This window comes from Tachypleus tridentatus, chromosome 13, assembly GCF_004210375.1.
Source record: "Tachypleus tridentatus isolate NWPU-2018 chromosome 13, ASM421037v1, whole genome shotgun sequence".
Taxonomy (NCBI): Eukaryota; Metazoa; Arthropoda; class Merostomata; order Xiphosura; family Limulidae; genus Tachypleus; species Tachypleus tridentatus.
The window spans coordinates 28,590,050-28,613,537 of record NC_134837.1 but is presented as its reverse complement, the minus strand read 5'-3'; the positions used below and the strand labels follow the sequence as shown (position 1 = coordinate 28,613,537).

Below are 23,488 nucleotides of genomic sequence, written 5' to 3'. Positions count from 1 at the left end.
GTCTAACAGTTATTGTAAGAAAAAATTGGATTATTTTCGCAAGGTTTTTCTAGCTAAGCTAGTGTTGTGTACTTTTTCTTTACCTATAAACGTATATTTTAGATCTTAGAACTTCAAATATTGGAAATTTCGTTATGTATATACACAGCCACTACTGTATATCAAATATATTATAGGAAGATAATTTAATTGTCACGTTGATTTTTGTATGCGTTTTATTGTCGAGTTTTCCCATTTAAGTATTACATATTCTTTTTATCTTTCTAAAGAATGGTCATAGATTTTTCTCTTTTGGTAGCGAGCTCTGCTGCAGTCCTGTTACGACTGCTATGGAAGTTAAGGATATTTTGGAATCAAAACAAGTAACTGGTTAACTTATCTTTTGGTAGCAAATTCTGCTACAGTCCTGCTACGACTGCTATGGAAGTTAAGGATATTTTGGATTCAGAGTCTCATATAAGCAAGTAACTTGTTAACGTATCTTTTGGTAGCAACCTCTGCTACAGTCTTGTTATGACTGGTGTGGAAGTTAGGGATATTTTGGGTTCAAAGTTTGATTGTTTCAGAGCAAAGCCACATTGGGCTATCAGATGTGTATCTTGCGGAGAATCGAACCCCGGATTTTAGCTATGTAAGCCCGTAGATTTTTCGATGCCTTTCCAGTGGGTATATAGTCGTGAAACAATACTATATTCAAAGTTTTGTGCTACTCAATATTTCGCTTCCCATACCTTTGTGACCTGATATTTGTGTACTGTAGTATACCCCCGAGGGCCTTCACCCATACATATATATTTTTTTGCTACAGGGTATTTTCTGAAAGTTGCGGATAAAACACATTAAGTTATTCGACGTTATCGCAAAAATAAAAAATAAAAATAAGCCCTAGTGGTGATCATTAGAACCAGAGCATGTCAAATCCTAAAAGGAACTTCTGACAGCTTGGTAATGGAGGTTCTCTGAAACAGGCGGTTGTTGCTCTGCTTACTTCATCAGTCAAGCCACGACAATGATGGAAGTGACTTGGTGCGGTCACTAACAAATAAAGCGGCCAAATGGAAGAGAAAATAAATACCCCCTGCACTGGGTGGTGCTCTTTCTACTGTCCTTTATGTCGAGAAACGAGCACTAGTGACACTTTTTATAAATGAGGATCCAGGTCTCTGCAGACCTCTTTGTTCGCGAACGAGAAGAGGGTAACACGTGACAGCACCTCAAGGAGGTCCTGTGTCAATTACCGGGATAAATCAAGTGACGATTACCATGGAAACTACTATGAGCTTTCAGGCATTTGACAACGCATAACAATTTTAATGTCTCTGTCTGAAATTAATATTTTTAAAAGAAATTTTCAGGGTACACACACACAAACATTTTAGATTGTTTTATCTTATTGATTTATCTATGAATATTCAACCGTTCATTTCTGTGATTTAAACTCTGGCTGTTTTTGATTAAAATACGCTGTGAGAGAAACGTATTATTTGGCTAAGAGACGCAGCAGGAAGTAGAATGATTTTCATTTTCCACTGTACAACAGGACATTAGATTTAAATACAGGCATTATTATCCGTACCTGTAGAGAATCAGCTGCGTGTGTGGTTAGGTAACCAGTTTAACTAAACTTAATCGAATCAAATGAATTAGAGAAATTATATTTGTGCCAATCTGTATCAGTCATTGAAAATTATGCAACTGCGAGATTTATTTTTAATACAGTTACAGACTAATACGATTGCAACGCTTTAGTTGAGAGAGATTTTCGTGAATGGTATATATAAACCTGTATGTGTGTGTAATTACTTGTACGATTTTTTTTTTTCTGTCTAAACGCCCGCTTGTAGTTCGTTTAAAGCCGGTTGAAAAACGAAGTTGACGTTTGAATTGCACACAAATCCAACCACCTGGATCGGAAACTCATTCACAAACGGATTGATTGTTAAGAATTAGTACATGATTTCAACATTTTAACGATTTCCTCTTTGTGTGTGTGTGTGTGTGTGAACGCAGTACGGCAGGTGATGTGTACGTATATGTACTGTTGAATGTTTTGAAAGGTAACGTATTTTTAAACCAAAAGCTTTATCTGTTCCCGTACTCCCCCAAAAAATCATCTCACATGTTCCAGAAAAACGTTGGTTATGTATCTGATACGAAAATTTGAATGGCAACTTTAGGTTAGTTTAAATTAAAGAAAGTTTCAGAATGTCGTGAGTGAAAAAGAAAACGTTCAACTTTGTGGGGGGTTAAAAACAACCTTCACTCATGTGATTACAAAGTTTAAAAAAGTACAGAACTTATGAATGTATCATATGGAATTACTTTATTAAGAAGTTGACAAATAATTCTCACACACGAAGTACTCGTAGCGGTTACGTAACGTCAGCCTAGTAAACTTTCAACACATGTTCTAGCTGTGAGGAAATGCACATCAGATTTCAGCTTACATTTCATCGTATAAATTGCTTTCATTTACCCAACAGAACCACAGTCATTAGCGTATCTTTTCTTGGGTAAACTAGAAGATGGCAAGTACGTTATGTTACACGCTAATGTACTGAAGTGGTCCCATTACGTAGGTCAGAACAAGAGAACTTATTACAAATGAAGAGTTTATCTAATGGAAGAGAGAGAAAGATCGCATTTCCACTTCATCAGTTTTCGGGATAGGACTGTCAAAAGGAGGGTGGAAAAAAAAGACCATAAGAAATATAGTGGGTTTAGAGAGATGAGAAAAACCTCTTCTCAAGTGACATACTTCAGTTTTATAACTTCCTTTTAATATACTATGCAGATGTTGAGTTAGAATGTAGAAGGCGTGATCCTGCTGGTTCCACATGCATTAGAGGTAGGACTGTCGTTATGATGCGTTACCATGAGAACAGAAGATTTATCGTATTTACTCTTCCATACAAGTTGCTGAAAAGATAACAGCGTCGCTCTCAAAAACGTCATCTATCTTACATAAAAACTTCCATCGCACGGAGTAATATAGCATATGTATATAGCAAGACACAACGTTGTCTGACAGTAAACAAGATTACAGTCCATCTACGTTCCTGGTCACAAACAGATAAATATTGTAAATTCTTAGATTACTCGAATATTTACACGTGGTACTGATCTTGTGATTTCACCAGGGCTTCTTTGTAAAACTTGGGAACTCGAGTAACGGGGTTGTTATTCCTTTCAATTATACGTAGATTTCGACAATTTCTGTTGCTTCATAAGTGGTTTCGCTCATCTGAGACAAAGTGGAAACGGTAATTCGTCTTATCCATTTGAACCTAATGCTAGTTTCTGGAACAGTATGAAGGTCACGGGGTTAACTTCAGAGAGTAAGTTGTTATTTATTGCTACAGTTTTCTGTCTTTTCTTGTTTACGTAGAAGCACCTCCTTCCGACAGGGAGATATTGTTTTTGTTTATATTTACGTTTTATAACTATTACATAAGTAAAGTCTCAGAGTGAGGGTTAAATCTGGGATTTCTTACCTTTATATGCGTCCCAGTTTCGCAGACACCCCCTCTATGATAATGCTAACGTTTCTTTTTTTACTGGTTTTATTACGCTCTTATGTACGCTTCGCTTTTTTTTTAATTTTAAGAGTTGTTATTTATTAATCTGGCGGTTATGTTGCTCGATTCGCACTCTGTAAGTCGTTTATTTCAATTCTCTCACTAAACATACTCACCCTTTTAACTGTGTGAACATTATAATATGACAGTCAATTTCACTAAAGAGTAGCCAACGATTTGGTTGTAGGTTGTGTTGACTCTAGTCCATTACTTCTTAGTCAGGGACGGCTAGTGCAGATAACCCTCGAGTGTCTTTGCACGAAATTCAACAAATAAACAAATAGACGGGTTGTTGTAATTCAACTAACAGTTAATCAAAGATAAAGAGAGGTGTAGTTAAGATACGTTTTGTTCTATTTAAAGATAAACTAAAATTTGGCACTTCTAATAGATAATGGTCATTATGAGTTAACACAAAACTTTTATTTGTCGCACAAAAGCAAAGGGGTCAAGAAGATAATTCCAATGTTGTTATTAGAAAGAGCATGAATCACAAAAAAATCAAATTTGACAGAAGAGTGGAGAGTTCAAAGTAAAGTCCAGTAAATATATCAAAGATGTGGATAATTTAAGTTTATTTGTCCAACTTAACAAGGCTGTCTTTTTTGACACTATAGAAACACAACTTATTTTCGTATGAATTTAAAATTCTGTAATCCTAATGTTACTTAAAACTTCGCACATAATTATACCCAAAATGATGATATGGAAGGGGTAAGTAAGTATCTTTCTGTTTCTATAAGCATAGAATTATTAAGGTTTATATATACTGTTTATTTCTGTTCTAAACATGTAAAACATATGCGACAATTTGTTTTAGGGCAAAGCCACATTTGTTTATTTGTAGTGTCCAGCACGCGACATCCAACCCCGGATTTCAGCATCGACTATCATGAAGACGCATTACTTCTCATCTTAATGAAAAATTTTTATAACATACTTCTAGTTTATTGACCAGTGGTCACTAATTTCACCTTATTTCGACGATAGGCAAATGACAATTTTTAAAATGTCTTATTGGTCATCGACGTACGAAACAAATGTTATTATTAAAACACCTATCGTGAACGGCCCGGCATGACCATGTGGTTAAGGAACTCGACTCGTAATCTGAGGGTCGCAGGTTGGAATCCTCGTCACACCAAACATGCTCGCCCTTTCAGCCGTGGGAGCGTTATAATGTTACGGTCAATTCCACTATTTGTTGGTAAAATAGTTGGCGGTGGATGGTAATGACTAGCTGCCTTCCCTTTAGTTTTACATTACTAAATTAGGGACGGCTAGTGCAAATAGCCCTAGTGTAGCTTTGCACGAAATTCACACTAAACCAAAACTGTTTTGAAAGATTATTTTACCCTGTAAAAGTGCTTTTACAGCGGCATATACTTAGTTTTAGAAGTGGCTTATTTAGATAACTTAAAAATCTTTTTTCTCCATTCGTTGGAGTTACTTTTTTGATGAATATTGTTTACATTCGTCGTATATATAAAAAAAAGTTAAATCTTTACTCTATTGTAGCCACTGTTTTACTAAATATAACACCAAATGAACAGTTACAAACCGTAATTTCCATAATTACAGATTTCATCCGACCAGACAGAATTGCTGTTTTCATACGTTCAAAACACGTCATTCGATGCCATAGTATTACTGTATTTACACGTTAAAACACATCATATAACGTCACAGTATTACTGCATCCATTTCAAAACACACCATTTTACGTCAAAGTATTGCTGTCGCCATAAATTCAAAACACGTCATACAACGTCACAGTACACTCTATCAATACATTCAGAACACATCATATAAATCTCTTCTTATGAAGTGTGTACATACAACAGTGTACTTACATACAACTTAATTTTAGGTGTATGAAGAGGATTTCTTAACGTTATATGTAATTATACTTCCTATGATATGTAGTACAGCTAACGATTCGTGTACTTTTTGTCTTACAGAATGGCCTCCATTTAACATGCCACGCACAATGTACTGTATTTAGATTGAACTACAAGTGACACTCTATTTTTGTTAGCGAATGATCATTTTTATAGGTTATGACATATATACATATCACGTAAATACTGAAAAAAAATCTTCTGTTTGATATGAATCTAACAGATAGATATGGTTAAGGAATTATCCGAAGATTTAATAAGAGAATTATTCTGTAATTAATGCATCATAACGTGGCGTGATTGTAACGTTAGAGACGTAGAGAAAAATAAAATGGGCACCAGCTTAGAAATATTTATTACTAGTCTAAAACTTTAACGTGTGACTGTTTTGTTTCTTATTATTTTTATACAACAAATAGAAGTTAATGTGTCGGAAGGTACCAGTTATAAAGATGCAAGATAAAACCGGTCATGAAATTTTGATTTCAGAAAAATTCTGCTCTGGCCTTCTTTTACAGTTATGTTAATCAAACGTCAACCATGATTTAACGGATCATATTTATAATATTAAATCTATTTTATATAATTTCTTATCTTCAACAGTTGCAATTGGGTTTAGTTTGCATGTCTTAAATTAATACATAGGTTTAAACTTGAAAACTTCTAACGACGTTAACCTTGTTTGAAAGGTCAAATTTCTCATGCATGACGTAAGTTCTTTATAATTGAGATATTTGAAAAATATCACATGTGGCACACGATTTCTTTATTTGACGTACACTGTTCAAAGCCACATCAATACAGTTTAAAATATTTTTTTCTTAATATTACTTCAATTCTTAATAATCTGTATATAGTAAAGTACACTTGAATGGTATGCGTTAATATACACTTTAATTATATATCGACATCTTTGAGGTGTCTACAACACAGAAACCGTATAATCTATGAAACACTTCACGTGGTACCTCGTTTTACAAACTATGCCATCTCTCGTGTTATATATTATGCTATACGTCAGGTCGTACCGTATTTCACACATTGTGTCTTGTTTCAAGTGGTATCTTAGTTTATATATTGTGTCATGTCTCATCCATAGTCTAAAATCGGGTTTCGATTCCCATGGCTGGCACAGTACAAACACCTCATTGTGTAAAGTCGTGTGTATGTTTTTATAGCAAAGCCATATCGGGCTATCAATTGAGCCCACCCAGGGGAATCGAACCCCTGATTTTAGCGTTGTGAATCCGTAGACTTACCGCTGTACTAGCAGGAGACGTGTAACGTCGTTCATAAAAAACAAATAAATCATTAATAACAAAACTGTGCGAAATATCACGTGCCTCCCATATTATGTGAATTTATAAATAACTGGAACATAATTAAACAATGTATACGTGTCTTATCACTTCTTTATTACCCAGGTAGGGGACGAAATCGAATGTTGAATGTCTTCATATAGACAGAACGTATTGTGAATTAGAGAAACGAGCTCTGCCTAGACTAACAAGAGGGAATATGGGATTTCTTGTATTGACCACCAGCAAGTATGTTTTGGGAAGCGAATCTTGCTAGATTATACCCTAGTCCGAAGGCTCATCCGTCTTACTGAATATGGTGTCATCTTTACATAAGCACATGAATACCAGCATGGTTGACGAATTGGCCGATACGGACTGGATGATGTGATTGCTCAGCCCTCGGGGGCCGATAACACACGCCACCCTAAAGTTTTCCCGTGGTGTTTTGTGTCAACTAAATAACACTGGCCGCACCCTATAGTAGGAAAACCATTAATCATAATCAAGTTATTCTACCACCCTCCTATCTGATTTTACTGGAATGGAAGTTGCTGTGGTACAAAGTCGAAAGAAGCTAACAAGATGCTCCGTAAAGTTGTTTTTTTATCTTTCCTTCTCCGTTTTTTTTTCCTTCTTGTTTCATCTGTGATTGTATCTGTATAATAGTAGCTTTGATCACGAAAGAAACTTTCTGTAGACTAAAGATCTATCGACACGCACGGTAAACTCCTATGGGACACGCTTTCTTTTCTCGTGTCTGTAGTGATAGAGAGAGAATTTTAAAAGCAGAATTGTATGAAATGTTGTTATTAATATTGTTTACCATTCGTGTCATGTACTAGTGAAACGAAACGACTTAAACGTTTTTTTTTGTTTATTCGGTTTCGGTGTTTTTTTGCAAATCCTATGGGACTTCTTTTTAACCTCATGGTTTGAAGGTTCCCAAGCGTTTTACAATACTGTTCGTTACTGTATCTGTACTTTGGGAGTAAGGTAATCATGAAAATTCTATTATTGAAGCAAGATGATAATAAAAATAAACACTTTTTCTTATGACGTGTTCATCTGTTCAACATAAACCTTTTATTATTCATCAGTATTAAAGCCTATTTTTTACACGAAATTTATTTATGTATTATTTCAGTACCAGAAAAGTATTCAAATAAGAAACTGATTTAAGAAATCGCTTAACTACGTGTAGTGATGTAATTGAAAATTCCCAGTTTTCTGCCCGGCATGCTCATCTGGTGACGGCGCTCGACTTGTGATCTGAGGGTCGCGGGTTCGAATCCCCGTAACACCAAACATGCTCGCCCTTTCAGCCATGGAAGCGTTATAATGTTATGGTCTATCCCACTATTTGTTGGTAAAAGAGTAGCCCAAGAGTTGGCGGTGGGTGGTGATGACTAGCTGCCTTTGCTCTAATCTTACACTGCTAAATTAGGGACGGCTAGTGCAGATAACTCTCGTGTGACTTTGTGCGAATTTCAAAAACAAACAAAACAAGTAAACATGCTCGCCCTTTCAGCTGTGGGGACGTTATAATGTTACGGTCAATCCCACTATTTGTTGATGAAAGAGTAGCCCAAGAGTTGGCGGTGGGTGGTGATGACTAGCTGCCTTCCCTCTAGTCTTATACTGCTAAATTAAAGATGGCTAAAGCAGATAGCCCTCATATAGCTTTGCGAGAAATTCGAAGCAAACCAAACCCAGTTTTCTGTTGTTTAATATATTTGATGAAAAACAACAACTCATAATGATATAAAATATGAAAATTATTAGTATTATATAATGACCACTAGGCGATGCACAGTGAAAAATTCTCCATCTTGAATAAAATACTTTTAATACTCTTCTTTAAGTGTCAGAGTTTGTGAAGAATACTGAGAGAAAAGTAAACAAAGAGAAGCATGCTTCGTATAACAAAATATACTAAGGAAGAGAAAATACAGATACTTCAATAAATGTTAGAAGGCTTACGTACTCTTTTTAGTTCGGATGGTACAGGGTGCCTTAGCCAGAGATACATAGTTCAAGATGGAAAAGTTAAATTACCACAAAAATATTAGTGCCAACGTCTGGAAGTCTCACGACTTAAAAGCTCGGGCCGAGAACAAGTCTTGTGGTAGCTAGGTAACTGAGTAAGCTAAGAGCGCTTTGTTACTAGAAAATAGGGTGTTAAGTTTTTTAATCAAATGATAAAATACTCATCCAGAGTTACTATCAGTAGATGCAAATTTGATGGTATCACAACTACTGTATATTAAGTGATTTAAGAATTATGTTTGATCTCTTGCAAATGTGTGTAAAATATGGCTAAAAAAATAATTTATAAAATATCATATTAAACTAAAGTTACCTAGCAGATACAAGAATACCTAATAAAGCTTAAAATTCTTACAGAAACTAATCCAAAAACTGCATTCACATTAAAATGGCAATATATGAAACACTTTGGTTAAAACAGCAGTATACAATAAAAGCCCTTTCACTTATGTTTTACTTTGAAGTCCACAGAATAATCACACACTTTGATAATGTAGCTCATTTGATGTGTGTATTTGTTTCAGTAAAATGGTGTTGTTCCTGTTTCAGTGCTTTTACGTATTCTCCAAATAATAAATTTTACTTTTAGGCTCAAAGCACCTCGTAGTATCAAAGATAAACAACATTAAAAGGTTTTATGTGTTTGTAGGTTTCACACAAAATACTGCATTTTAAACTATTCTTCACATGATGAGTGAGGGACGATATTTCATAAAGTATGTGTATATGTGTAAACAATTGGTCTGTCCCTCCTGTTGCAGCAATGTACCTGCTAATTTAGGTTTCATGTCCCTTTTGTACTACCACTAGTCTATTTATTATTTCAGGTTCATGTTCCTTCTGTCGCAGCAATGTACTTGTTACTGAGGTTTCATGTTACTCCTGTCACAACAGTGTATCTGCTACTTCAGGTTTTAAAGTTAACTTAAATGAAATGATATATGTTATATCAATGTTATAAAACTAATAAATTATAAGATATAATGCAATTCCTCATATTTCGAAGAAAATAAACCTCATAATGATATAAATTGCTGTAAGCTACAGATGTAGGGCACATTACCTGTTTCCACCTAGGATGATATAATATACGTGCACATGAGTATAGATTAGCTTTCTAAATGTATTTATTTCGGTCAGATTCACGTACCTCGTATGTTTTGTGGCCATGATATTAGTACGTTTTATATAACCGTAAAGTTACAACAAACCAATATTTGAACTTGTTTGAATTATCTTTGTTATATCACCCCCCCCCCCGGTCGGTCTCTTCATTGCATGCACTTACGCTATAATCAAGTTCGATCAATCCAAGTCATTTGGGTGAAACCTGGTGCTATTAACTTGACAATTTTCTTCCAGATGAACCTAGGGAGGTGTGCCGCTTAGGTACTTGCATTTATTTCATCGACCCAACTGCACGTGCTCCAAACAACTATCCGAATAGTGCACCTTTTGTATGTGCTCGGTGTGGGATGTGGAAAAGCACCTTGGTTTCCCAACGCTTACTATTGATTCTGGGTATCAATAAAAGTTATTATGGAAGTCATTTCAACGGACCAATACGAGAGAATTATGGAGTGGCTCAACAACAAACTTTTTTTTTTATCGTGCCTCCTCCTTTGTTAAGACTTCCTAGGGTCGAGCTTTATTGATATTTTCATCTTGTGTTTGGATACCGAAAAGTCCCGCCCTTACAACACGTTGAACTCGATTAAATCAACCAATAGGCAAGGAAATGAACTAGAAGCTCACCACATAATAGTGGTTAGTGACCAATCAGAAATCCACTTACATGACTTGTTCGTTAGTAGACAAAATTTATAATATTGTTCTTTTAATTTTCCGTGACACGCTGAGGAAGTTTTGTACCTTCACCATTGATAACAATAGATTTGACCAGCATTTTTCGGTACCAGGAACCACTAATTTATACTGTTCACTCGCATGTCCGTGATTTATCAAAGCTTCAAATAATAAAACCATTCATAAATTCAATATCCGACGGAAACGGCTGCATATAGGGAATATTCAGATAAATATACTGTCCCACAAAATTATTTCGCAACAAAGATGGCTGCCGAAGTTTACCACGAGATAACCAAAATAAGAGATAAAAAGAATAATAAAGCACGTGCACCATATCGGTTATGTTTCCCGCTTCTTTTGTACAGTACAAACGTTATGCAATAAAATAGTTATCTATATCTTACCACACGTTTAAATCTAGTTAATTACGCCTATTTTATTCTGAAAGTTGACTCATTATCCAAGTTCCGAAATAACTTTTAAAAGCAATATTGTTCACTATTATGCATAGGATATACAACAACGTAAACCTTGTTAACTTGTTTTTATAAATTAGATGTCGCGTTTTTGATATTTTTGAAAAGATCAGTTTCTAGTTAGTCTTCAGTGGTTGTCTTGATTATCGAGTTTAAATAAACTATTATTCTATATCTGTGTTAATTGTAGAAAACGACTTAACGACAATTATACACGTACAACTAATTGTTGCAAAATCCAATCATCTCCATAATCAGTAACTATTGTTATCTAAATTCCAATAACACTGTTATCTGGATCCATCTAATTATTGATAATTATAATCAGGGAAATTTAACCTAACTGACGTTCAGATATTTTAGAAATCCGACTAGTTAAATTTTGTCAGTTTTGTGAAGAACACCAGGATAGGACCTCAATAAAGTTTAGAAACATAGGTGCAAAACACTGGCATAGGACCTCAGTGAAGCTCTGGTAGATTGCTGCAGAACACTAGGATAAATAGAACATTAATAAATATGTGGCACTTATGTTGAACACCAGGATAGGACCTCAATACACTTCTGAAATATTGGTGAAGAATAAGATATTAATAACATTCTGACACATTGGTATGGAACACCAGGTTAAGACCTCAATATTGTTTTAAAAGTATTGTTAAATATGTGTTCATTTTTAATTTTATAATCTCGTGCTGCTTATAAATTGTAATTCAAACATACGTTTTATACAACTTCATAATTTGTCATTGGTCATAAGGTCTCAAGAAGCAGATTAGTTCTTATCTTCACTAACTTTCTACCTTCTAATACCTTTAACAGCGGCTTTAATTCACAAACTTAGTAAAGCGTCTTTTGTTAATTTTAACGGTTTAGAATACTAACAGAGACTTCAAGTTAAAAACTGAGTAACGTGCCCTTTGCTATTTTCTTCCATTTCAGGTCTATAACAGGAGTTTTAATCAAAAGACTCAGCAACGTGAGTTTTGGTAATTTTTAGAACTTCATACGAGGTTAGAATTAATTGTTCATTCAGTTACTTTTTCAGAGTCTAGCAGAGTTTAATTCAACCATTTAAATGACCTTCTGTTAAATTTATAATCAAGTATACAGCTGTGTTCTTATAAGTTCTTACTGTGGGTTTTAGTTCTAAAAAACGCTTAAAATATATACAATATCATTCTGCTCACAGGTTGTAACTGAAAAGGTAACATTGACTTTTTTTTCTTAACTGTCTACTTTATTGCCACTGACGATTTTAATTCAACAAAAATTTCAATTATCAAATATCTCTTTGATAGATTTCATAATTTTATGAACTGCAGTTTGTTTGTTGACAAGTACAAAACTGGAAATAAGCTGTCTGTGCTGTCCTCACTGCGAGTATTAAAACCAACCTAATTTTCAGCATGATAAGCCCTCGGACTTACCGCTGATCCACTAGAGGGAATATTGTTAACATGGATACACTTAAGTTGCCCCTTTTAATAAATTTCCAACTTCATACTGAATTAGCAAGATTTTACTTCTGTAAGCCGTATTTGTGTCGTTGATTTTATTATTTTCAGTCTGGTTTTGTTAACGCGGGTTTATTTATAAAACGGACCAGGTGGGTTAAGGTGTTCGACTTGTAATATAAGGGTCGTGGGTTCGAATCCTCCTCACACCAAACATGCTCGCCCTTTCAGCTATGGGGGCGTTATAATGTGACGATCAATCCCACTATTCGTTGGTAAAAGAGTAGCCCTAGAGTTGGCGGTGGGTGGTGATGACTAGCTGCCTTCCCTCTAGTCTTACACTGCTAAATTAGGGACGGCTAGCACAGATAGCCCTCGAGTAGCTTTGTGCGAAATTCAAAACAATCAATCAATCCCTCTAGTCTTACGCTGCTAAATTAGAGACGGCTAGCACAGATAGTCCTCGAGTAGCTTTGCGCGAAATTAAAAACAAAAAGTATTTTTCTTATAATTTTGCAGCCACTTTGCTGACAGAGTTTCTGGTTCAATAAACTGGTTATTTATGACCTCTCCCAGTTCTGTAGTATCCTACTGCCAACAATATTTTAATCAAACAAATCCTTTTAATTTGTGTTCTAGCAAGGCTAGAAATAAAGCTAAAAAAAGTTAATTTTGTACATTTATTACGTTCTCTAGATTTATACTGGACCAACAAGTAACTTGTTAAATAAATAATTTAGAAAGAAAAGCGCGTTTAAAAATTAAATGAACCTGTTCGACAATTCGAGGGTTACCGGGTTGAATTATTTAAAATAATTTAAGCTGATACAAGCACCCTTGTAATTTTCCACAAATAATAAAATAAAAGGTAGCCCCCAAATTAGCTGATTGTTCAAAATATTTTGGTAAAACTTGCAAACAATGAAGAGTATTAACTTATTTTAAAATAAGTTTAACAAGAGAAGTTTCTGGACTTTTTAATATAAGAGTTATATGTATATACAAATAAATGTTGAATAGTTTTACGTATATAATATACCTTTTTCTTTCCATCAGAGATAAGGCTCTCTATACATTTTCTGATCTAATCATGTTTCGTGTTTTGACCAGGTTCGTGACGGGTTAAGGCCAGTAATAGGCCATAACTTAATTTTATGATACGTAGGGAAAAGACACATCAACAACATACTTCTAATTGTGTTTGGAGAAACGTGAGTGTTACATAGCCACTAGGTCTATAGCGTGTTCTAGAAAGAAAGACACCTCTATTTCCACCAAAACTTATTGTATTAGTAGCATGTGTTACGTCGATATCAGTAAGGCCGCTCATTAAATTTCAAGATATCTGAGCTTCTTACGTTTATAGCTATCAAACTTCCTTATTGAACTCGAAGCGACCAATCTGAAAACTTAATTCAGAAATATAAAGTAGCAACTGTAGTGAATATAGGTTAACATTTCAAGCTAATAGTCGGGACTTTTAACTTGATCATTCAGATAATTTATCTGTTAATGATATCTTAATAAAGGTATTGTGATATATGATAATTCAAACTAATTAAATTGTATCCTATAGTAGCTTAAACTAGTTGAATCGTAATCTGTAGTAGTTCAAACTAGTTAAACTGTAATGTTAGAAGAACTGTATGTTAATTTGCACTAGAAGTTTCTATTGTAACATGTGTAAGAAGTTTCCATAGCAACATATATAAAACGTTTACATAGTAACGTGTTGCAGAACTATCTACAGTAACCCATCTTAGGAGCAGTAATGGTAACTTGCTTTAGAATTATGCTATGTATATATATACAGATGTGAATCCAATAATCTATGGGAGGTTGACACAACGCCTGAAGTCGGTGAAACAAATACGTTACTATTATCTAATTTATCTGATACCGAGAGAGAAAACAAAATAATAAGGCAACTTCATACAGAAAAACAAAACAAAACATTCTTATCATCCTTGAACAAGAAAATCGATCACTCTCTATCCTGGAAGAAGAGCTTGGCTCATTAATCTCGTTACCAGAGAATGACGACTTCCATTGGGCACTCCACTTACATCACCATCATTACTAGAGGTGTGTATCAGTTGTCAAGACGGCTGACAAGTGACCACTGTCCATTTATCAACGTACTAACATCAATCATTTAGTTGATGAAAGGAGTCGCAGACGTATGAGGTACATGCAGTCTATAATTAAAACAAAACAACAAAACTATCTGACCCGCAAGTTCGAAAAACATATATGGAATATTAGTGCACACATTTTACTAGAAAAATTAAGTGGTTACGGTTCTCAACATGGGTTGAAATACACTTCATTGATTACAGAAGTTATGTCTGAGTTTTCAGCAAAAGGTTAACTACACTTCATGGTTAAATAAGTTACGTCGGAATTTCTAACAAGGACTAAACACATCTCATGAATTAAAAAAAAGTTACGTCAGAGTTTTCAGCAAAAGTTAGATAATTTTTTGGTTAAATGAGTTGTGTCATAGTTCCCAACAAGGTTTAGAAACACTTCATGCGTTCACTAACGTCGGCGTTTCCAAAAATGGCTTAATGAGTTAGGTAAGTTATAATACAAAAATCATTTGACTTTTCAATAATTTGTCTGAGATATTTTGAAATTAATAAGAAAAGAGAAAGAGTTAAGCGCCCTGGCCGTAATGAATTACTACAGTACATTCTATCTCGTTTGTTCTTGAATTTCGCCCAAAGCTACTCGAGGGCTATCTGTGCTAGCTGTCCCTAATTTAGAAGTGTAAGACTAGAGGGAAGGGAGCTAGTCATCACCACCCACTGCAAACTCTCGGACTACTCTTTTACCAACGAATAGTGGGATTGATCGTCAAATTATAACGCCCCCACGGCTGAAAGGGCGATCATGTTTAGTGTGACGGGGATTCGAATCCGCGACCCTAAGATTACGAGCCGAGTGCCTTATCCACCTGGCCATGCTGGGCCATATTTTATCAAATTACCTAATTTTTTCCTGGTATCAAATGACAAATTCGCAAAATCACTAGAAACACATATATTTATCATCACATATTTTCATCTGATAGCTAGTAAAATGTTTGAAGCACTAGTATTCGATAAGCCTCTTTAAAGTAAGAGTAGATTCCTGAAATACATCTCCTGGTCATCCAATTAACAGCATGTGTTCACTGCTAACAAATAACCGCTGACCAGTGACCGTGAATGGACTTCAGCCTGTTACTTGTCATGTACAGCCAACCTCGTTACTTAGAAGCTTAGCAGAAAAACGACAAACACTAGGAACTTTCTCTTACTCTACAAAGGAAATTAAAGATGATACCTGATTCATATTTCAGGTTCTCTAATTGGTTTTCCTTTAGTATTTTAAAAGAGTAACATAATTAAACGACTGAATTATCTCTTAAAAATAGACATAACAAACGTTTTCCACATATTATAGCTCTTTACCCATATCTACCATCTAACAACTCACATTAGTTTGTTCATTCACGTGGTGATTAATATAACCTTCCAATCAGAACAAGATATCTACCTTGATCAAAAATACAAACACCAGGCAATAAATATAGCTAATTAAATATGTTGTCCTTACTTTCTTGCTTTAAAATGTTAAGTAGAATGCATTATTTCGTCAATTTGGTACATTTGCTGACACCGACATTTTCGGCCATACATTTAATAATATCTAACGTTTTGCAGTAATCGGTAGTGAACCATAAATCTTCCGATTTACAGCCATAGCACGTTAAATATAATTGCTTTTAGGAAAGATATCCGATTTTCTTATAAGGACGAAGATTTGTAACACCCAGCCAGCGGGTCAAGGGCACATGTTTGGTGGGCTGATTCCTAAACGAATCTTTCCGGGTACTCTCTTTCTTAAAATTGTGAATAAATACTTGAGTTCCTTGCGATATTTAGAAATTGAATTGCCACTCAGTGTGGGGGAAATTCACACTAATTTCCGGGCTATAAAGAAATAAAACCTATTCCGCACTCAAAATACCACACAACACACGGCAGTGAATCCACATTTTCGCGCAATACCCAGTCTGGTTCCTCAGCTTTATAAAACCGTTTTCTTCGCAGTTTTTGTGAGTTTTTTTCTACAAGTTGGCTAAGAAAGGTTTATTGAAGCTTACTTGCTGCTGTGATGTGTCTATGTAAAGTACATGTTTGAATATGAATGCTTTACAATATTTTCCAAGAGGAGAATAGTTCGGCAGACTCTTGCTATTGTTTTATTTGGCAGTGAAGTGTGAATGTGTTTTCTTGTGGTTAACAGCTCGAATTCTTTTTAAGAGTACTTTTTTGGTCCTAAACTGAATGCCGAAAGTCGAAGCAATCCTTTGCAGTTCACCCAGTTTCCTGAATTCGGTTTCATCGACTCAGTATTAGCTAGTCAACATCACCCTCTTGGGCAACGAAAAGTGGGATTAATCGTCACATTATAACTCTTCTACGGCTAAAATGCGAGTACGTTTGGTAACTGGAACAGTTGTTAGTCTCAAGATGTATAGAACTAAATATGTGTTTCAATACCCATTGTGGGCACGGTACAGATTGTGTAGCCTATTGTGTAGCCCTGTGCTTAACTACAAACGAATAAAAACAGGTAAACGTATTGAATACATTTGCAAGATGGAAAACAAAAAGTCGAAGCTATTGAACACGAAACAATGTTAGTGTACCAGGACCTGCCCATATCATTTATGGTGGTTTGATTTAGATTCACAAATTGTGTTTTTAATCACATATCCTGGCAGGAAATCAACACAGAAGCTGCAAGCACGTGCCAGTTGGTGAGCATCGGTCCCGCTATATTTTTCAATAGTACTGTATTGGTTACAAACCAAAGCCTTTTGGTTTCCGTTTTCCACGTCCTTTTCTCACGGATACAGAGCGGACACATGCGCGTTGAAAGCACGAAATATAACGTTGCTTTTAGCAGAATAAATTATTATTACTGAAGTATTATGTATACATATATTAGGACTGATGGACGGCTTAACGTTATTTTGTGTTTCCATGCAATAACGAGTGTTCGTAATATAAGTGTAACTGTTTAAAAGCACGCGTAACATCATAATACGCAATGCTAAAGTGTTCCATTTCAGTTCTTTTACGACTGTTTGTCTGTTTGTTTTGAATTTCGCGCAAAGCGACACGAAAGGGCTATCTGCGCTAGCCGTCTCTAATTTAGCAGTGCAAGACTAGAGGGAAGGCAGCTAGTCGTCACCATCAACTAGAAAGACTCGAATCCGCGACCCTCGGATTACGAATCGAACGCCTTAACCCACCTGGCCTTGCTGGTCCTTTTCTACGACTGTTTTGTTTGTTTTTGAATTTCGCGCAAAACTACCTACTCGAGGGTCATCTGCGCTAGCCGTCCCTAATTTAGCAGGGTAAGACTAGAGGGAAGGCAGCTAATCATCATCACCCACTGCCAATTCTTGAATTACTCTTTTACCAACGAATAGTGGGATTGACCGTCACATTGTAACGTCCCCACGGCTGGGAGAGCGAGCATGTTTGGTGTAACCGGGATTCGAACCCGCGACCCTCGGATTACGAGTCGAACGCTTTAACATGCTTGGCCATGTCGGGGCCCCGAGTGTTTTGTTTGCTTGTGAACCAATATAAAGAAACTGAAATTAGAAAAAAACAACAACATGTAAATTTAAGTAAAATGAAAGTGAAAAAGACTGAACAATCTGGTTTTAACTGAGATTACATTGTTTAATTTCTAAAAAATTACCTGTACAATGAAGTACAATCAAGTTTTTTTGTGAATTAAACCGTTTACATTTATAAGGAAAAAAACAAAAAATCTAGTTCTAACTAGGACTAAATCGATTGCCTTTAGAAGTAAAAAAACAAAACATGAACGATATAATTCTTGTTGAGAACAAAAACAAACAAAACAGTCTCGTTCTAAATAGACCTAAACCGAATACATTTAGAAGTAAAGAAAACAAGACAGTATAATTCTTGCTAAGATTAAACCACTTATCTTTAAAATGAAAAAACAAACAAACAAAAGAGTCTAGTTCTAAGTAGGATTAAACCGTTTACCTTGTAGAAGTTATATTAAAAAAGAAAGTCTAATTTTAACTAAGACTAAACCCTTTTCCTTTAGAAATATTATTTTTTGTTTGTTTTTGAATTTTGCGCAAAGCTCCACGAGGGCTATCTGCACTAGCTGTGCCTAATTTAGCAGTGTAAGACTAGAGGCAAGGGAGCTAGTCATCACCACCCACCGCCAAGTTTTGGGCTACTCATTTGCCAACAAATAGTGGGATTGACTGTAACATTATAACGTCCTCATGGCTGACAGGGCGAGCTGTTTGGTGCGACCGAGATTCGAGCCCGCGACCCTAAGATTACAAGTCTTAATCCACCTGGCCAAGCCTTTAGAAGTAAAGAAGTATAAGGCAGTTCAGTTCTAACTAAATCGTCTACTTTTAAAAAGGAAATAAAAATTGGACTATCCACTTCCACAAGTTTCAACTCCAAAGACATACGTAACGTACTTTCACTCTCTGAACTAAATTAAACAGAGAGGAATTATTTACTTTGGTTTAACTGGACGAACTAGAATATTATCTTAATTGTCTACCCAATACAAGTAGTGTTTGGCAGTACGTTGCTGATTCCACAAAACAACTAATTTCAGTCAGAGTACATAATTATTACGTCAGCAATAAACGACGCGTTGCGTGAAAATCCTGATTATAAGCGCTCTCGCTTTAATTCAATGGTTTCAGCCACCTTTTCTTGATTCGTGTAAATTCAATATATCAATATATAGCTGTAGGTTTGTTTTGAATTTCGCGCAAAGCTACTCGAGGGCTATCTGCGCTAGCCGTCCCTAATTTAGCAGTTTAAGATTAGAGGGAAGGCAGCTAGTCATCGTCACCCACCGCCAACTCTTGAGATACTCTTTTACCAACGAATAGTGGAATTGACCGTCACATTGTAACGTCCCCACGGCTGGGAGAGCGAGCATGTTTGGTGCGACCGGGATTCGAACCCACGACCCTCGGATTACGAGTCGAACGCCTTAACACGCTTGGTCATTCCGTGTCCATAATATAGCTTTCTACGAGTATTTGAATAGTATTTCTGCTCTATTTCTGACTAAATATCTACATATAGAATAATCTACATGTGAATAATTGACTACTCTTGTAATATTTCCAGAAAGTATACACTGTAGCTCAAAACAATAATGAATATTTTGGAGACAAGTCAGAGGATTTCGAGCATTTTATTTTTTTAGTTTCTGTTTGAAACTTTTGTGCTACTTACAAACAAAATCTATAATATTTATGTATATGGCTTATTCTTCATAGAAATAAAAATAAAAATTAAGACAATCCCTTACATCAGATTGACTTAAACCGGGTTTAAAGCTCTCTGCTGATTCAACTGAGAGATTTGGGGCTAATAAAAACTAACATTTGGATTTTCATGACTTCGGTCGGTCGGCACAACACTTAAGGTAAATTGTTAAGACTTACTCTTAAGAAAAACAGTAACTGCTTTTTAAAAATATTCTACAGGTGAGTAATTTGTTTTGATTAGTTTTGCAATGGTTTAGATCCAACAGTATTTTATTGGTGGTCGTGTGTTTGTAATCTATGAATTTTGAAAGTCATATTTTAGTTCAATTATGGAGCTTAAGTCCGAACTACTCTCTAATCAAGAAGGTTGGCCAATTAATGATTACTGGTTAACGATACAGGATATATGGTTTCGTAGAGCAAGTTTGATTAAGCGTTATTTACTGGATTTTATATAATAAAATCCAAAGTTCCTTACGTGTTTTCACTAAACAAGTTCTTTCTATTTTCTTCAGAGATAGGTGCTGTTGGCTTGCTGCTTTTACTCTGGTAAGTGGTTCAAAATTAGGAATGACTTTACTAGGACCATAGAAACCTCTGACATAATTAGGAATGACTTTACTAGGGCCATAGAAACCTCTGACATAATTAGGGATGACTTTACTAGGACCATAGAAACCTCTGACACAATTAGGAATGACTTTACTAGAACCATTAAAACCTCTGACAAAATTAAAGATGACTTTAATAGAACCAAGAAATCTCTAATAAAATTAGGGATTACTTTGACAATGGAATCCGCTGACAAAATTAAAGATGACTTTAATAGAACCAAGAAATCTCTAATAAAATTAGGGATTATTTTGACAATGGAATCCGCTGACAAAATTAGGGATGGCTTTACTAGAATCGTAGAAGCCTTTGACAAAATTAGGATCTTTGAGAAAATTAAGGACGACGTTACCAGAAAGGTGGAGATTTCTGATCTGGTTTCTCAGACCATTGCGCAAAAGATAGGGTTAAATTTGAAAATTTCAGAACCGACAGAATTACTTATGCTTAAATACGTTTTGAAATGCTCATAAAAATCGCATAAGAAAATATTTGCGTTTATTCCTCGTAGACGTGTTTGTAAAACAACTTTTTATCTAAAATGTAACTAGAATGTGATATGCGAAAGAATAAAATACAAACGATAAACTTTAAAATGGTATTTGTATGGACTTTACGAGCATTAAATCCTTTACGTATAACAAAGTATTCAGTTGTGTATTACTGGCAGAACGAGCTAATAATATTTCGAATTTTAAAAACACGTAATTAAAATAATATTTCTTGTAGTTATTAAGTCGACAATTGTGGTATTGTTTTACTGCTTTATAGAGTGTGTCTTTCAGTTTAGGTCAAACATTTAATTAGTTTTCTTATCAACAACACCAGGTTAACTTTAAGGAAGAGAGATTTTGAAAAATTCCATTTGGAGAGTTACCAGACCTATCTGTCCTGAAGCTTTATCCATAGTGTTGCCACCTGTTGAAAGGTGATAACGGGATTTAAGGAAAGAGAGTGGGGTATAATCTGTCTTCTTTACACCTCCTGGAAAATCAACTTTCTTCGACTTATTTGGAGAACGGTATGTTTGAGAAGTGATAAGAAACCTAACGTTAAAGTGATGTAATAAAAAAGAACCGTTTTGCATATTTGACTCGTTTACTGTATGAGTCTAATTAGCTTAATTAATCGCCTTTTAGAGTTTCTTTATAGGATTTGTTGCTATAACAACAGCTTTTTACGCAAACTTTATCTTTTCGGTTTAAGTGCAGCGAGTTACTGAGAAGCGATAAGTTGAGATAGTTTAATATTAATAATAAAAGAACTCTAGAGTGAAGCTTGTTATGTTAGAACATGAGCAACCATATTTGCCAAATTGATCAATATGAAATGTTACAGAAAAGTTCCGACACTAGATGTCTCTACAATGCCTCGAAACTAAAAATTCCATGATCATCTGCGAAAGAAACATCAATGGGATTTTCAAACAAAGACGAAAAGTTGAAATAATGAAGTAGAGAAGGTAAAAAATAAATAGGTCAAAATTAATTAAGTCAAAGAAGCATATTACATGCTAGAGATGTCTAAATCTAGATATATTTATACATGCAATAGATATCGTATATTCCACACCAGAGATGTCTAAATCTAGATATATTTAGACATCTAGGAGATGTCGTGAATGTTCGGATTGTGCTGGACGATTGTATTTTAAACTATGTTAATCCTATTACAACACATCATATATTTTATAATATTTTGTTTGTTTGAACTTAAGTAGAAAGCTACACAACGAACTATCTGTGTTATTCCCAACACAAGTATTGAAACTAGATGTCTAGTGTTGTAAGTACGCAGACGTACTGCTATGCTGCTGTTGGGCATATTTTATAGGCTGCAATAAATAAGTTAACGTAAGATGTCATATGATGTTTAATACTAAAATATTCAACTTTTTTCTCTTTTACAGAAGTTTATTGCTGGACATGAGAAGTGATCAAGGATTGTAAAAAAGAGAAATCTGACCATCGACTAATTGTAGTGATTACAGACATACATACAGTAACGAACGTGTTCAAATCATAGAAAAAAAACAACACTATTGATGGTAGAAAATTTATTATTATATTGAATTAAACATAATATTTCCAGATGTTTGGTAACATAAATTAGTCCATGTACTGCACTAATAATTTGTTGGTCATCAAAAGTATTTTTATACACACATATTGATTTATTGAAAGAAGAAATACGACTCCAGTTTATTTCACAGGGTGTTCTGACCACAAATTAGAAATTTTGATTTCCACAAGACGTTGTTTTGACACAATGAAAGATAAATTTTTACTATGGAACTTCAGATGACTATCCACGGTAACACAGTTACCTTCATCAGGACTATGATAATAGTCTCAGCTCCAACGCATTTTACTCACTACCTCTGCTGATCGTAACTCTGTTGTTAAAGCTCAGTATGTATTAAAAGAAATTATCACACAGAGTTGTTAAATGAGAGCGTTTCCCGCCAAATATTCATGTTTTGTTAATTCGGATGTGTTACCAAAGTTATTGTCACATTCGACATATATTTCTAGATCAACAGTGCCGCTCATTTGGCTAGTAACGTGATAGTAAATCATGATGTGGTTCACATGAACTGAAAACTAAAAGGTTTCTAGTGTGCAGTGTAAGTAACAAGAAATTAAGTCAACATGTGGTCAGTTTTAAATTACAGAACTACACCGAACTGTCCCCCCCCCCACATAACATACTATTATTTATTTTCGAAAGAAAAGCCAGGGTTATTCAGTTGTTTTTAAACTCAAGATTCAGGTAATCATGGCTTAGGTTGTGTTACCTGACTTGAGTTTAAACTATTTGTATTTTACCTTTAGTTTTAAAGCACGTACGAGCGATACAGTCAGTTAAAAACGTGAACACAGCGACAGAGTGTTAAAGTACTCATGTACGTATGGGTAAAAACGACATTTTCCACACCTAAAATCACATTA

General features: G+C 35.0%; 1 long non-coding RNA gene across 1 annotated transcript; it reads left to right on the top strand.

The window, feature by feature from the left end:
* The first annotated feature begins 2,501 nt into the window (after positions 1-2,501).
* On the top strand, positions 2,502-22,931 carry LOC143239272 (uncharacterized). Its single transcript, XR_013021095.1, has 3 exons — positions 2,502-3,338; positions 21,366-21,558; positions 22,447-22,931. It is a non-coding gene; the product is annotated as an uncharacterized LOC143239272 (long non-coding RNA).
* The last annotated feature ends 557 nt before the right edge of the window (positions 22,932-23,488 follow it).